Genomic DNA, 18,552 nt, shown 5'->3' with positions numbered 1-18,552 from the left:
ATAGTTATATTGCCTTTGTTCTCCAGTACTGATCTCATTGGGTTTTTTTTTTACTACAGTAAGTAGTGTAGTCAGTACTTTAGTATAATTGATATTTAACACAGCACCCACAGGTAAGCAAAAGGAATTTTTAACACTTCGATCAGCTCAAGAACGGTCTAGGTTTTAGGTTTTTTTTTTTTTTTAGTGGTTATTTTGGGATGTAGAACTTGCATAGAAGTTGGGGTATATGGGATACCCAGAAATGAAGAACTGAAAATATTGAACAGCAATTGAGGATTTTCTAATGTCTCTGGCTACTCTAATCCAAACTGTAGAACTGAGCTGCAACAGTGGGAGTGATAGCACAACAATAGCAAAGCAATAAAGTTCCAAGACAAAAGTACATTGAAGAGACAGTCCTGGTCCTTGGCATGTGAGGTACTGTACTTAACTTTCCTCTCTTTTCTTTAGGTGTATGGCTGCTTAGTCACTCAGTCCACTTTTTGAAGGCTTCCCAAGATCCAGAATGGCTTCTGTCCTGGCCTTTCTACTGAGCAGGCTGTACTGGTTTTGCTTGGGGTCTACTGAGACTGGGTGATGTCCTGAGGCTTCCTCTTCTCTTCTCTTCTCTCCTCTCTTCTCTTCTCTCTATTCTTGTCCCAGAAGGACAGAGCCCCCAACACAGGGGTTCCTTCCAAATGACTGTACACTGGACTCTGCTCCCAGACCACCAGACTTCTAAGTATTCATGGGTTGTTCTGGGCCTACCTCCCCAGGGATTGGTGGAAACTGCATAAATATTCAATCTGCAGTGTCTGTCCCTCCATCCACTATGTTCTGGAAATATCCAGAGAATTCCAGAAGAAAGTGGGAGGTAACAGAGCCACTGCCTACAGGGGAGCTAAACTAAATTTACCCACTCTAGCAAACTAGGAGGGTGCTACATATGTTTATTTCTATCTTTACTATATTGTGATAATAAACTTATGTGAAATAACTGTATTTCTGATGATGAATAAAAACTGTAACTGAAATAAATATACCTGTAAAAGACACCAATTTGCCTTTGCTGCCTTTAGGCATAGGATTACTATGTCTAATAGTGCATCCAACTGTGCTTCTTATTAATTGTACTAAATCTTCTAAAATGTGTCTTGTTTGAACCTCAGGGGTGAACTGGAATTGGTTCTTGGCATCTTGCACTTAAAATATAGGATTTCTAGTTTCTAAAAAAGTTTAACAAAATAACATGTTAAGTTGGTAAGTTATTAGCACAGCTAGCAGTTGACATTTATTGCCACCGTACAAGGAACCAAACTGGTTTCCTACTTTGTACCAATCATCAGTGCTATTCCAGTGCTTTTTCTATGGAGCCAGCTGATAAACATATACTTTTGTTGTATGTTCCACAAATATTTAAATGGTAACTCCACTTTTGTGGGGATAAATAACAAATACAAAATAAAGCATGTACAATTGCTATATTGCTAAATTTAATTTAATGTTATTAAAAGATACATTTCCTTTTCAATCTGCAAAGATATGTAATTTTCTGTAAATTTCAATGCAATATGTCAACCTGGAGGCACTCTTGCTGTACAGAAGTCCACCAGAAATGTTATTTCCTGTTTGTGTGATTGGCATAATAGTTTTCCCAGAAGTCTGCACTAGGATACAAGTCAAATTTAAAGCATCATCAACAACAAAAATGTCATTGTTGGTGATATTCTCCCTAAGGGTTAATCACTTCTAAAGTGATGTCGATCCTGCAACTTTTCTCATTACAAGTCTGCAAGTTCATCAGCTGATTAATATTGAAAAAGTTACTCACATTCAAATTCATTTTGTACATTAGACATGACACAACAATTAACAGGAACAGGTAAGCATTTGCAAAAAAAACACATTAAAACCCTATCAATATACATTGATCACTCAGAGGGGATTTTTGTTTTCTCAAAAATTGAAGGTATTCATATTCAACCACTAGTTTTCATCCCATATCATGCATTATTATAATATTGACATCATGGTGTCTACAGCATCAATGAACGTTGCCCCATGCAACTACCCTTAAATAAAAAAACATTTCATTGGGGTTTGAGTACTCTATCATGGGACCCATATGATCATGAGCACGAGAAAGGGTCTTCCGACCACCTGACCATTTACTCCTCTGTATGATTTTCCTATACCCAACAAGTGGGTATCATTATATCAAGTAGATGTTTCTACTTGCAGGCAATGCTAACTGTACTTGTCAATTGCCCTTTATTATGCTAACAACAGCCACCCCCCCCCCCAAAAGAAAATATATAAAAATGACCAGAATGGTCTCTGTGGTAAAGAAGCACCAGATGACCATGGCCCATCTGCTCATCAGAGCTTGCATCATGAAAGCATTACATCTCTATAAAATAAATTATCTGCCTAACACTATATATTCTAAATGGAACATTTTAATAGTAAGGGGGCCTCCCTCATTAAAGGTGCAATCCTTCCTCTTTGGGCATTATCCAATGCTGTCTCTGATATTCATGGAACATGGAGGAGTTCCTTTTTAGTTGCTAAATAGGCTCAGGTCCCAAAACATCTTGCCATCTGCTTTCCACAAAACACAGACCATGTATGGGAAGTGGTCTCAGTTTACAACTTTTTCTTTTCCAGTGCTGATCCAGCATGCAATAGGGAAAATACCTTGTGTTGTAAATGCAACCTCTTTTAAAGGATACACTTACCAAGTCTATCAGAACACTCAAAACCAAGGCCTTGCTAAACCAAGGTAAAACTCTTATGAATCCAACTATACATACCTTAACAGGCAATTAGTCAGTCCAAAAAAAGTAATTAATTAGTGAAATAATGACAATTGTTTCTTTGTCAAGACAGAAATATAATGAGCTAAAACACCATTCAACAAATGTTAGAATAAGAGTAGGCCTTGATTTTAGTTGTTTATTGGTGAAATTAAATACAGGTATGGAAATTACAAATTATAAATTTTTTTTTTAATTAAATATATTGCGATAGTATAAAGAAAAAAGTTGATCAGCAAAGAGTAATCTACAGCAATCAAATTAATTTTATTTTGTTGAATTCACACCTATAATGCATTTTATAAGAAAACTGCAGCATCTAAGTCACCGTCTAGATACCAGATGTGCCAAACATAAACCAAAAACCTCATATAGATGCAAATTACACATTAGTTATTCATATATATGTAAATGGAAATGGAAATAAAGTGCCAATATTGTAACCAATTCATAAAGTGCAATTTCATAAACCATAAATAAGTGTAAACAGTCAATGCATCATCATAATAAATAAATAAAAAGTCCCAATTCAACATACAGAAACAAGGTGCCACCAAAGGAAAATTGTGCCACAGGACCACTTCACCAAAGGGTTGATAGGCTCTTTACCGAATGAATAGATCCCACATGGAGATCATTTAGTGCCTTGCTGCCTTGCAGCTCTATATGCTCTGGTCAACCAGTAAAACACCTTCCCAATCCTGGATGTGAACATTCAGTACACAATATTAAAACACAGAAGGGACTTATTGAGCAAAGACACTTACATTGTAAATGGACACCATTACATAGCATAGAACAAGCACCGCCAGAGTCTCATACTGGCATGCAGAATGACAACACATGTGCGGCCCCAACCAACGCATTTCTCCGTAACAAGCATCATCAGGGGATTGAGGCCTGGCTGGGAGTTTTGGTAGCTGTGATGTCACCCATAACCTCCCATAGCTCAGTCATTGCTGGTCCTCCCTCCTCTCCCCTAAAGCAGCCTCTCACTGAGACAGGTGAGCTGGATCATGTGCCTGGACCAAAGCTGATTAAATATACGCTGCTCAAAAAAATTTCTCCTAGATCTGGACCAGGGCATCACTGAGCTCCTGGACAGTCTGAGGTACAACTTGGCATCATCGGATGGACCAAAACATGATATCCAAGAGGTGTTCTATTGGATTTAGGTCAGGCGAGTGCGGGGGCCAATCAATGGTATCAGTTCCTTCATCCTCCAGGAACTGCCTACATACTCTCAACATATGAGGCCGGGCATTGTCGTGCAACAGGAGGAACCCAGGACCCACTGCACCAGTGTAGGGTTTGACAATGGGTCCAAGGATTTCATCCCAATACCTAATGGCAGTCGGGGTTCCATTGTCTACCCTGTGGAGGTCTGTACATCCCTCCATGGATATGCCTCCCCAGACCATCACTGACCCACCCACCAAAACGGTCATGTTGAAAGATGTTACAGGCAACATAACGTTCTCCAAGGCTTCTCTAGGGTGAACCTGCTCTCATCTGTGAAAAGCACAGGGTGACAGTGGTGCACCTGCCAATTCTGGTGTTCAATGACAAATACAAATCGAGCTCTATGGTCAGTGAGCACAGGTCCCACTAGAGGATGTCGGACCCTCAGGCCACCCTCATGAAGTCTGTTTCTGATTGTTTGGTCAGAGACATTCACACCAGTGACCTGCTGGAGGTCATTTTGTAGGGCTCTAGCAGTGCGCATCCTGTTCCTCCTTGCACAGAGGAGCAGATACCAGTCCTGCTGATGGGTTAAGGACCTTCTGTGGCCCTGTCCAACTCTCCTAGAGTAACTGTCTGTCTCCTGGAATCTCTTCCATGCTCTTGAGACTGTGCTGAGAGACACAGCAAAGCTTCTGGCAATGGCACGTATTGATGTGCCATCCTGGAGGAGTTGGACTGCCTGTGCAACCTCTGTAAGGTCCAGGTATTGCTTATGATAGCATTAGTGATGCTGACCCTAGCCAAATGAAAAACTAGTTAAAAACAGTCAGAAACAGATGAGTAGGGAAATAAATGTCAGTGGGCTCCACCTGTAATACCATTCCTGTTTTGGGGGTCATCTCATTGTTGCACATCTAATGCACCTTTTGTTAATTTCATTACCACCAAAGCAGCTGAAACTGATTAACAACCCCCTCTGCTACTTACCTGACCAGATAGATATCCCAAGAGTTTAATTGATTTAATGCTATACTCTGATTAAAAAGTGTTCCTTTAATTATTTTGAGCAGTGTAGGTAAGTACACACATCTTTTTTATACAGGTTAGATAGGATAGCTAGAAGAAGAGGGGGAAACATTTTAACAATTATTAGACTTAGACTTTTCCTCCACTTTAAAGTGGTTGTAAAGGGTCAAGGTTTTTTCAAGCTTCATGCATTCTATGCATGAAGGTAAAAACCCTTCTGTGTGCAGCAGCACCCCAGCCCCTCAAAACGTACTTGAGCCTCATATCGGCACAAGAGACACGGCTCTCCAGGGTATCTCCCGCCTCATTGGCTAAGGCAGTAGCCATTGGCTGCTGCTACTGTCTATCACAGCCAGTGAGCCAATGAAGAGAGAATGGGGGTGGGGCCAAGCCATGATCCATGTGTGAATAGACACACAGAGCAACAACTCCGGAGCAAGCCTGCTCGGGTGTCCCTTTAGCAAGCTGCTTGCAATGGACACACTAGTCAGGAGTCAGGGCCCTGGTTCCCCAGCAGGGGACCCGAGAAGAGGAGTATCGGGGCTGTTCTGTTATTTAACCTCCCTGGTGGTCTAATCATTATTTTTGAATGTCAAAGTGGTACATTGTTTTGAATGGAAATTTGTTGTTTTATATTGTAGGCCTATAATTCTTAGGAATAACTCACTTAAATCTGTCCAAACAAGAGTCTAGTAAACATCCCGGGTATGATAAAGTTTGAAATACGAAATCATAAATTATAATATAATAAATAAGTATACAAAATAATAATATAATAATAAATTTAATTCAATAATGTAATCAAACCAAAAACACTGCAATTTGAAACAGAACAAGTTCGCACATCACTGAGTTCAGTCGCAGAATCGTTTTTAGTGTCTGATGACAAATTTCCCCACAAATCATTATTGCTCAATTCTACAAGCGATTCTAATTCACTATTGCTGTTTTCTAGCTGATCTAAAACCGCTTTTGACATAAAAGGGACATTTTTGGATGCCATGGACGTTCTCAAGTTTCCAGGCAGAAAGAACAGTAAAAATGCAGGCAGGGCACAGGACAAAGCATTAGAGATAAAATTTAGATGAAATGGTTTGATACAGTAATGTACTACTAACAGATTACAATGTATTGTGTGTATGTCATATTGTTACTTTTTTGAATCTCTAGCCGATTCTGCCCCCCTGCGTCCCGATGCTCGCAGGGAACAGAACCCGGAAGAAGGATGCCAGCATGGCCGGAGGACACAGCGGGAGGACATCGCGGGATCACAGGTCAAGGTAAGGATCGAGGGATCTCAGGACAAGCGCTACAGTGTAATCCCGAGTGTGGCTCGGGTTTACCGCTTTTGGTACTGTAAATTAACCCCGAGTCACACTCGGGATTACCGCTAGGAAGGTTAAACAAAAGACATAACCACTTTAGTACCATGCTGTAGTGGAAAGACAGCTACAGCATGGCACTCTCATTCTGGGAGGTAGTCCATAGATGTCCTCCCAGAACCCCCACCCCCTGGAGTGCGCATTGGGCACGATCTGTGATCACAGTGCCCATCAATGCACATCAGTGCAACCTCATCAGTGCTCATCAGTGCAACCTCATCAGTGCTCATCAGAGCAGCCTTATCAGTGCCCATCAGTGCAGCCTCATCAGTGCAGCCTCATTAGTGTTCATCAGTGCAGCCTTATCAGTGCCCATCAGTGCAGCCTCATCAGTGCAGCCTCATTAGTGTTCATCAGTGCAGCCTTATCAGTGCCCATCAGTGCAACCTATCAGTGCTCATCAGTGCAGCCTTGTTAGTGCTCATCAGTGCAGCCTTATCAGTGCCTATCAGTGCAGCCTCATAAGTGCCCTCAGTGCAGCCTATCAGTTCTCATCAGTGCAACCTCATCAGTGCACATCAGTGGAGAAGAAAAATTACTTATTTGCAAAATTTTATATTAGAAACTAAGAAAATCATTTTTTCCCCAAAATTTCCCATCATTTTTCATTTGTTTAGCAGAAAATTAAAAAAAAACTCAACGGTGATTAAATACCACCAAAAGAAAGCTCGATCTATAAAAAAAGGCTACAAATTTTATTTGGGTACAGTGTTGCATGATCGGGCAGTTGTTCTTCAAAGTTCGTCAGCACTGAAAGCTGAAATTGGCCTGGGCAGAAAGGGGGTGAAAGTGTCCGGTAGGGGAGTGGGTAATGCAGGTGTATCTTCCTGATGCCTGAGCTTTAAATTACAGTGATTTATTAACCTCTAAAGAATGTTTTTGTGAATATCACTTTGACTGCATTAGAAATAAAACCCTATGTCCTATAAGCATGCAAGAAGTCATAACTATATTTGATACAGTACATAAGGGGTTAAATATCCTTGATATTCTAGACTTGTCGGTCTATGTCGATACACAGTAGGAAAAGAAGATATTTTGGCAGATCGATCTAATTATGTTTACCGAGACCTGTATTCTATTGAGGTTAAATATTTATCCGGTACATGTGCAAGCCTCTAACAAAGATAAATCCTCTTCCAACACATCTTGTTACTTCATGTCTTTTAAAAACTTTGCTTTAAAAACTCCCACTTCTGGCACTAAGTCCAAGGCCAGCCAAGAGCACCTTTCATTATATATGTCAATGCCTGTATATCAGATTAATTTTTGTTGCTTTTTTCTTGCATAATAAAGTGCCTTGTTTTCTTTTTGTAAATAAAATGGAAAGGACAGGACATGACTAAGTTACTGCACAAGTACATTACTGCATAAGTAATCACACCAAACATTTCCTCCAATTCATTTATCATTCACGGTACATTTTTTTTTATACCAGAATAAAAGTTAAAGTGAGCAACTCATTAAAAGTAAAGCAACACATACAATGTCCTTTAATGACCCACTGGGTACTAGACATATTGACCTTCCAAACATTGGTTTGGAAAAAGGATGAAAAATGGAGACTGAGCCCGGCTCCTTGAGGTCTCTCTCCATTATAATTAAAGGTTAGGGTTAGATTTCATATATTGCAATCACAGGTTGAAAGTGTTATGTCTGAAAGACTTTCATTATTGCGCACTTAAATGTAACATTTTTCTCCCTTAATGAAAGGACAGGATTCAGAATTTGATGAGCTGCTGCTCATTACTCTAGAATATTTATTGTCATTATCTCATGAAGATAGTCAGATGAAATGTAATCAGCGCGTAGCATCCGCACGTAGATGAGCTTGATTGAATGATGCAAGATAAAATATATTAAACGGGAGCAATATGTGTCATGACACATATCAAGTGAACCTGTCATTATCAGTTAATGTAATGGGATTTGGTAACAGATAACCGCTATCTTCAGTATAATACTTTACCTTTTTTTTCAAATACGCCTTGGGGGATCTAAAGGTTATCTACAGATCTATTTTAGTATTCTGGTAAATTGTTAAAGATAAGAGTCTATTAAAAGGTAAATGAACCCTTGACACACCTGCTTAGCTTTACCATAGCCAGGCAAATCAAACAAATTGGGAAAAGTAACCTTTCACATGTTTTCTCGCTCCTGCTGCCCCAAGAGTTGTAGGGATCTATCGCTTCACATATCCTGACTTTTCTCTAATAAAGCCACCTGCGGACACAAGATTCTTGGCATACTCTAAAAAAAAAGTACTCACCATCCCTATAATACAGTACGTTTTCTGCTAGCTTAAAATCATTTGTTATAATAAAGTAGAATACGAGGGCTGTACTGCAAAAGTGGGCATATCTTTTTTATTACACTTTGGAAGAACCTTTTTGGAATGGCATTATAAAGGCACAAGCTGTACAAACGTTGTACAAAATTTACAAGATATTGCATGTATAAAAACAAACACAAATAGACAAATAAGCAGCTTAACATATGAGGAAAAAGGAGGGGGCTCAATGATGTGGCCCCCCTTCTGCATGCAATATCTTTTAATTTTTTTTCCACTAAAGCTATTAGGATTGATTTTAATATTTTAATATACGTGTATGCAGCTTGTGCCTTTATAGTTCCATTCCAAGAGGGTTCTTCCATAGTGTAGCTATTTAGGGATGATGGCACCTTCAGACACCACACCTTACTCTCTCCCTATCTTTTTTATTAATGAATATGTAAACTTAGCATTTCATATTCCTGATATGTGCATGATGTACCTCCTAGATTGTAAGCTCCAAAGAGCAGGGCCCTCGATTCCCTCATGTTTTGCATTGTATTGGTATTGTTCTGTCACATGTTCTGTCCCCCTTTGTAATGTACAGCACTGAGCGAACTATTGGCGCTTTATAAATACTGTATAATAATGTGCTGGTATAAAAAGTCTCCTGTTCTCTTTGTATTGCTTCATTTGTGAAATATCTGGTGTTCCTGCCAGTCCCTCTGTTTCCTATTAAAAAATGACCACACTAGTCATTAGAGCACAGCATGGTCAGCTTAATGGCTGTGCTGGGAACTCATCCTGCTCTCCTCCAGTGATATGGCTTGTGCTGACACACTCCCCTACACAGTCATTCACTGGGAATATCAGTGTACTTCTGTTGCTCCTCCCCCCAGCTTTCTAAGCTCCTTTAGGGCTCATGTGCACTTTAGCTGATAAACTCACGTTTAGGTGCTTTCTGCGTTTTTTTCAGCAGCCCCTGAACTCTCCCTAATGTGTTCCTATGTGTCCATGTACACTATGTCATTTACAGTCGTTTACAGGCAGTTGAGTTTACAGTCATTTTTTTAACGCACCAAACTTGCGTTCAGGAGTAGATTTTATCAGCATTTCAAATGCCAAATGCTTGTAAACGTGTGTAAACACGATTAAGAACATTTATAAGTGTTTGCGTTTATAAGCGTTTTTTAACTGTTCCATATCCAGATGCTGTCCAGAGCCTTTTTTCATCATCAGAAATGTATGCAAAGAGTTTTCCATGTATTCAAATGGACCCGATACACCAGCGCAGTCAGTTCCAGGTTTTGCATGAAGGAAATAATGGTAGAACGTGCTGCATTATGCGCATGATGGGATCCATAGTGAATACAACCAGAAAAGACAGGTCATCTCTACACATACTGCTCTCTCTGCTTCTGCTCTCTCTAGTCCTCTCAAAATGTCTGAAATAGCTAATGTTTTTACTCTTTTTCAGTGCATTCTGGGCATTTTGGAAGGTCTCCTGAGGTTATCTTAAAACAATACTTCTAAACGCAAACGCTCAGAAACACGCATAAACAAGGTATGAAAATGTAGCTAAACAGATGTTTTTAAGCTATGTTTTTCAGCAGTCAGTTCCCATCGTTCAGAAGAGTTTTCCAAATGTCCCGTTATGCAGATGAGAATATAGGGTATGTGATCACTTACTGTATATAAAATGGAAAAAAGGTATTTATAATGTTTTTTATATATACAAATGTTTTGCTTTTGAGTGGATTGTATTACAAATAATGGATTTCAAGAAAAAGCAACTTGTCATCATTCAGTTCTTGATGAAGGAAGGGAGAAGGCAGCAGTGAACTGAACTGCTGGTCATATTTTGGGAATTTTTAATTTATAGGAGGGAGGGCAGTGTTTGTATAGAAAATAAAAAAACAATTGCCTAGCAGTGATCACCAACCATTACCCTGGGAAACAACTAGGATCTTCCTTTAGATGTTGTAAAAGATACTAATAAAGTGCTATAATAAGAACTGGAGAAAGTACAGAGAAGGGCAACCAAACTGATAAGAGGTATGGAGGAGCTCAGCTATGAGGAAAGATTAGAGGAACTGAGTTTATTCTCTCTTGAGAAGAGGAGATTAAGGGGGGATATGATCAACATGTATAATACATAAGGGAGGATATGATCAACATGTACAAATTCATCAGTGGTTCATATAGTGAGCTTGGTGTTGAGTTAATCGCTTTCGGATCAATACAGAGGACAAGGGGGGCATTACTTACGCTCAAAGAAAAAGAGATTTAACCGACACATAAAGGCTTTTTCACAGTAAGAGCTGTGGAAATGTGGAATAGACTCCCTCAACAACTAGTTCTGTATAGTTTAATAGTCTGTCTTAAAAAAACAGCTGGGTGCATTCCTAAATGCACAAAATATAATTGGATACTAATATTTCAAGGTAATAACACCAGGGAACATCAGTTGTCTCCTGGAGGATTAGGAAGGAATTTTTCCCTTAAGGGAGCAAATTGATTCATGATTTATTGTTGTTTTTTTGTTTGTTTGTTTTCATTTGGATGTAGGATTGTGTTACTTTTCTATTGGTTGACCTAGATGGGCTTGTATCTTTTTTTCTAATCTGACTTACTATGTGATGCTATGTGATATTTAGTACTGCATATACAGCCTGACTGCAATTCAGTAATTGATGTGGAAGTGTCACTTGGACGTTAATAACTTGCAATACAACTGTTGTTGGTATTATATTGTAAAGAAGATGTTATTATGTTTTAAATTATATATATATATATATTTTTTTTTTTCTATAATTTGTTGACACATAGGCCATGTGCCCCAAGTCAGGAACCTTACTTCTCTTTTGTAAAAATGCATAAAGCCTTGCTATATAGTGTGGACAAAGCACTCTATGTTTGCATTATCTATTTTCCATGATTTAGAATGTAGAATTAGACCTTACAGGGATATTAACCCAACCATGGCTGGGTGCTTCACAGATTGATGATGAGTTTGGAAAACCTTGGGAAATAAAAATTGAGCAGCCCGATCTTGTCCTAAGTATGTTGAAGGATGTGAGAGTGGGGAGCAGTATTACTTGATGAGCATTACTTTGTGCCTTGGTTCTTTTTTAGAGTTACCAGTGCATAGCTCTCAACTGTTCCTGATTCATGATTTATTGTTGTTTTTTTGTTTGTTTGTTTTCATTGGATGTAGGATTGTGTTACTTTTCTTTTGGTTGACCTAGATGGGCTTGTATCTTTTTTTCTAATCTGACTTACTATGTGATGCTAAGTGATATTTAGTACTGCATAGCTCCCAACTGTTCCTGATTTTGAGGGATTGCCCCTCATCTGGAAGAAAGTCCCTCTGTCCTTCCTGCCTCCTCATCTGTCCCTCATTTTGTTCTGATCTATATAGCTGTATATAAAATGTACTATTTATCTGTCAAAAAATGTTTTACAGTGCTAAACCATTAATCCAATTTCTAAATTGCTGCAATTGTAAATTTACAAAGCCAATATAAAGGAATGGTAGTGGTCAAAAAATTACTTGAAGGTTTAACCAACAATTTTTTTTGTATACTTATCCTTTAAAGGGGCGTGACGGGGTGTGTCCTATGCCTACATACTTTTGATAATAGGTGTCCCTCGTTCCCATGTCAGAAAGTTGGGAAGTGTGCCACTAATGCAACATTCCATGTAACTTGTAAGCCATACATCTTTTCCCAGAATTTATATATAGGTTAGCAAGTTTTATTAAATCACTGCACAATGCTGACTTAATATTAACAATTTTGTACTCACAATAGGCTGTTAGAGAGGGTCTGGGAAATTTAGCTTTTTTTCTTCTCTGTAATCATTGGAGAAGTGTGTGATTATTTTTTGTCTGTCCTGGGTATCACTATCCACAGGCTCAAGTGCCTTCTAGTGGATTCTAGAATGTAGTGGGTTGGAAAATGCAGACCCTGGAGTTGAATAATTATGTAGTCTTGACCAATCCCTGGGAAGAAAATGCCCAATAGGTGGCTGAAGAGTGGATAAATAGGCTGGGCCTGGAGCAGCAGGGTTCTACTACAGGAGAAGACCCCAACCTGAAGGGCTGCACGAGTTCATAGAGATCCCATCTCAGGAAGAACTGGGGGCCTTACTATCTGAAAGGGGCAGGAGCCAATTCAAAGGGAATTCACTGAGGATATGGCCTAGAGGTTCACAGGAGAAGTGCCTGGCCAATATTGGATGGAGGCATACAAGTACTCAGGGACATTGAGAATATAGGCAGGATTGTGAGGTCCTGGTGACTATTGCTGCTTTAACCACTCCTCCTGATGATGCCCTGAATGTAACAAAACACATAGGCATAGGAACTTCCTGTTATTGCGCCACTTCCACCTTTTGGAACACACACCATCTCCTGTGGGAATCAAGGTGGGGACTGCACTATGCTAAGCATTGGCAGATAATTCAGGGTTCCAGAGCAGGCACCCATATTGTGAGTGTAACCTGAAAGGAATGATTTTCTTTTCCCCTCAGAGACCCCCGGTCTGTGGAGAGATTCCTGGTTTATCAGCAGAATTCTGGGAACACCCCTTGAACACGGGGATAACGGCAGCTTATGTTCAGAGATGTTCAAAGTTTATTAGACATTAAAAAGATTATATAGACTACAGATAATAATAAGGGAGGGGGGAGCGAGTTTCAAAACTGTAACTTGTAACTTTCCATCATGAGCTAACTACATGAAACATGACATATACATTTTTTGGTACAAATTGTTTTGGCTAACTTTCTGAAAAACAGCCAGACAAAGACATTGTCAGGGTCATGTTAGCTTCTGTTGATACATCCTTGAACAACTTAAACAGTTTCATTAAACTTCTAATATATCTGCAAAAAGCTAACTTAATACTTAAAATGGCGTACATAATACAAAATGGAAGTTATCTAGATCCTTTCAATCCCCTCTGAGATCATGAACATGATCTCAATTCTTTACATAGCCAGATAACCTTCATTTGTATTTTGCGGCTTAGTAGCTCTAGCAATGCAATATAATGAGCATTTAAAACATAGATATAAAGATAAAACAAAAAACAATATCATGACTATGCTTACAGCGATGCCTTTCATCCATGAAAAGATGGAACCAAATCCTGATCCTAACCAATCAAAAGGAGTCCATCCATCTTTTCCTATAGCTCTAGGTTCTTCCATCAAACCATCTACCTGTTCCCTGTGTTGCTTTATTATTTCATAATAATCTGGAACAGTCATTGTGGTATTATATATCCAAGTACAACATTCATAATCCTCTGTCATCTCACACAGACCTGTCAGAGCAGCACTCATACTTTCAATAGCTAATTCTTGCATCTCCAGCTGTTTTCTAATAGCTCTGGTCTCGGTATTTAGCAACCCCATGTCCTTAGAGTTCCTCTCCAGTATATCATCAATAATGTTTGTGTAATTATTTATTTTGTTCATGAGTGTTATTCCCCATCCTGTGTAGGTAGGGAACCATGACCAAACCTTATCGCCTGTAGAGAATAGATCTACCTTTTCTTGTTTGGTTTCCCTTCTCTGTCTCAGAGTTAGTTGGTATTTTGGGTATGTACTGGCTTTTACCTGGTGTTCGTTTTGGTCTATAGCTGCCATAATTGGCACTAATTGGGCTACATAGCACCAGCCCTGGACATTACTCGGTATCCAAGGGTAACAGATCTTACCACAACAGATATAGGTATTGTTTCCCAAGGAGATCGGCAATTTTTGTATTGCAGAATGAAATTCAGGGGTGACAACAAGTGTAAAATAAAAAAGAAGTTTTCCAAACATAGTTTTCCCCACATTATCTTGTATCCCTTCTAAACTTTCATTCAGGGTTTTACCATTTACTTGCCAGAGTTTCACAGAAGAAGTTCCATCCCTCCTTCCAGGATCAGATATATTTAATATGGACTGAGAGCACATTCCTCTTCCCTTGTGGGAAGTATTCCCCAGTCTAAAACACCAATCGGGGAGTTGAGTGACTCCCAGAGTTGGAAAAGATATGGTGGCATTAGAAGTAATATTGGTCAAACCAATACTTACATTCCCTTTTATTAACAAAAATATTTTGACTGGAGCGGCCAGAAGAGGAATTTCATATGTGCTAGGATGTAACTTACTACATATCCAACATTTATCATAACCTGACTTTTGAGCATAAGCAGATTTAAACTGCATCATCAACATTTTTCCTGAAAAAGGATTGTTCTCTTCAAAACTTCTTTTTGACTTTCTTTCACTTTTGGTTATCTGTGTCTCATTTAAAACTAGTCCTTGACCACAGATACCTTTTATTAGGCCCAAGTCCTCAGGGTGATAAATACAGTTAGTTAGGATCCATACTGGCAGGAAAAAGAGCACAGTCAGTGTGACCAGTAGGACCCAGATCTTCAAAGCACCATGAGGGGCAGTAAGGAATGTCATCTTCAGGGTCTTTCTCACCTACTTCACCCGCTCTTCGAGGATTTTCCTCTCATACTTCACCTCCTTTTTCCATTTCGTATTTCTCGGGTGTTTGGTTCACCTTCTTCACTCGACTAGCATGGATCCAGGACTGGGAATTCTCCACCAGAACAGCCGTTCTGGTAACCGCTATCACCGTAGTAGGTGGTCCAAAGGGGTAGCCTTTCTTCTTGTCTTTAGCGAGTTGGCGGACCACTACAACATCTCCCACTTGGAAAAGGTGTGTTGGTTCCTGAAAAGATAAAGAAAAAGTGCGAGCAACATTTCTTTCAACCTTATCTAAAGTTTGAATCAATTTTCTCACATATTCTTGTTGTACCAGGTCAAGGTCCCCTCTTTCTAACATAAGTGGCTGTCTAGCCCAAGGAGTGGGGAACGGTCTTCCCATTAATATTTCAAAAGGAGATAACCCTGTACTCTTATTAGGTGTCATTCTTACCTCTGCTAGAATTGCAGGTAACATCTTCTTCCAGTGGGTATAGGTTCCTCCAGTGGCCTTCCTCAACTTATCCTTAATTGTCCTGTTCATCCTTTCTACTATACCCGAACTTTGAGGATGATAGGGAATATGAAACTTCCAATCTATCTTAAGTACTTTTACCAAATCTTGACATACCTTGGCCACAAAAGCTGGTCCATTATCAGAATTTATCTGCAGCGGACATCCCCATCTGGGTATTATCTCCTGTGTAAGAATTCTGACTACAGTTTGTGCATCTTCTTTATTAGTGACAAATGCTTCCACCCATCTGCTAAACATATCCACCATTACCAACAAAAACTCTTGCCTTTGTCCTGTTTTTGGCATGTGGGTAAAATCTATTTGTAAATGGGTGAAAGGTGTAGTTGGGTACACTAGATGCTGGTGTTGTGATTTCTTTGGGTTCTGTGGATTGTTCCTTATACATGTAATGCACCTAGAAACATATTCTTTCACCAACCTAGATAAGCCTGTAATGTAAAAATCCTGCAATAATGTGTCACATGTCGTTTTCCATCCTCTATGTCCTAGACCGTGGTACTGTGCAATGAACAGTGGGGCACTTGACATGGGAATGCATGGTTTCCCCTCTAAGCACACTAGACCAGAAGCTGGATCTAGTTGTGCTCCAGAACCATCCCAGTCTGCTAGATCGACTTTTGTAGCAAATTTTTGTAAATCTGCATACATCTGGTCATGTGGGGTAGTTGTGACGCCTGAAGCGAGCAAAGGCATCTGCTCACTGGCCACCTGTTGTAATGCGGCTTCCTTTGCTACCTTATCTGCTAATGCATTTCCTTTGGCAATATGATCTCTGCGATTTGTATGTGCCCTGCAATGTAGAATGGCTAATGTTTTTGGTAACTGTATGGCTTTGAGTAGATCAGATATCAAAGAAGAGTGAGATATGGTTTTGCCATCAGCAGCAATGAATCCTCTTCTCTCCCAAATGACCCCAAAATAATGTACAGCACCATGGGCGTACTTGGAGTCTGTGTAAATGTTGACATCCTGTCCTGCAAATAATTGACATGCTCTTGTAAGGGCAATCAGTTCAGCTGCTTGGGCTGACTGATATGGAATTGGCTTTGCCTCGAGTATTTTGTCAGGAAGTTGCACAATGCCGTATCCTGCATGGTAAGTACTATCATTTGGCCTAGAGCATGAGCCATCTACAAACACATCTGGGGCCCCATCAAGAGCCACAGCTGACATGTTGGACCTAGGGGAAGTGTCTTGCTGTATGTGGGTTATACAATTGTGTTCTGGTGCCACTTAATCCTGTTCCCCCTTTAGCCCCAGTAGGGCATTCAAAATTGGAGTAGGACCTGAATTTGCTGAAGAATATTTAATAATCAAGTTGGGATCAGATAGAAGAATCACTTCATATCCGCTCAACCTTTGTGCTGACATGTGTTGAGTGTGTATGTTTTTCAGTAGTAAGGACACTTGATATGTGGTGTGTAGGGTAGTTTCATGTCCCAATGTGAAAGAAATAGCCATCCCCACCAGAATTGCGCACGATGCAACAGCTCTCAGACAAGCAGGCATGCCCTGAACCTGAGTTGGCACTACTTTGGAAAAAAAAGCTACAGGGCGGAGCTTGCCTCCATGTTCCTGAGCCAGGACCCCCGCCATGGTTGTACAATTTTCCCTAGCATACAGATGAAACATTTTCTTATAATCAGGTAGTCCAAGACCAGGGGCCGTTACCATAGCATTCTTCAGGTACACAAAGGCATCAACCATTTCATTTGACCATGTGAGAATGTCAGATGATTCTGAAAGTGTGGCAGACCTTAGAGTGTGATCATAGAATGAACAATCAGGTATCCATTGGCGGCAGTAACCAATCATACCAAGAAAAGTTAGCATGTCCTTTTTTGTTTGTGGGCGGGGCAGACCCACAAGAGCCGCAGCTCTTTTGTGACTGACATTCCTCTCACCATGACTTAGAATAAAACCAAGGTACTCAACCTGTTTTTGGCACCATTGCAATTTCTTTTTAGATGCTTTGTGACCATTCCCTGACAACCATTCTAACAGAGACCAACTATCCTCCTGACTGGCCTCCTGACTTGAACTACAAATCAATAGGTCATCCACATATATAATGAGGACCGAACCATTGGGAGGGGTCCAGGACCTCAGTGTGGTCTGGAGGGCAAGTGAGTAGACTGCAAACGAATCTACATAGCCCTAGGCATTCTACACCAGCTCATCTGGCAATTTTTGTAATATAAATACAAATAGCGCCCTTGTCTGGTCCACAGGAACCAAAAAAAATGCATTTGTTAAATCAATCACTGTAAAATATTCTGCATCGGACGGAATGGAGGTGAGGAGTGATGGCACATCAGGCACTATTGGGGCTAATGGAACCACCAAATTATTTATGGCCCTCAGATCTTGTACAAACCTGTAAGAGCCATCTGGAAATTACTACTATTAACCTTCTCTTTTCTTACAATATCTAAACATCCCGCTGCCTCCTTCTCGTGAAGGGAGGTCTGAAACTCAACAACAGTTTTAGTTGCCCAGTCAGAGACCTGCTGCTTCACGGCTAATACTGCTTCTGGCTTAAGACCTGTTATAAATGTCTGAATCATCAATGGACTTAACTCTCCAGTTAGAGCCAGTCCTGCTTCTTGTGTCCAGACATCCTTGAACCTTTTCCAAAATTCTAATACAGTTTCTCCTACCTTCTGTTTACATGCTGTAGCAATAGGGAGGGAAGCCTTATTCTTGAAAACGCTTTTTAATTCTGTGTCAAGCTCCTCCCACATAGTTTCTCTCCCTTCTGTGGTATTCAGTTTATAGGCAGTAGCCTGTGTATTACTTGGTTCTATGTGACTAATGCTTTTTACATTTATCCAATCCCAAGCTGGATTATTTCCC

Source organism: Staurois parvus, unplaced genomic scaffold, assembly GCF_062004578.1.
Source record: "Staurois parvus isolate SC_StPar_1 unplaced genomic scaffold, SC_StPar_1.0 ptg000432l, whole genome shotgun sequence".
Lineage (NCBI taxonomy): Eukaryota > Metazoa > Chordata > Amphibia > Anura > Ranidae > Staurois > Staurois parvus.
Note: the sequence above shows the minus strand (reverse complement) of the source record.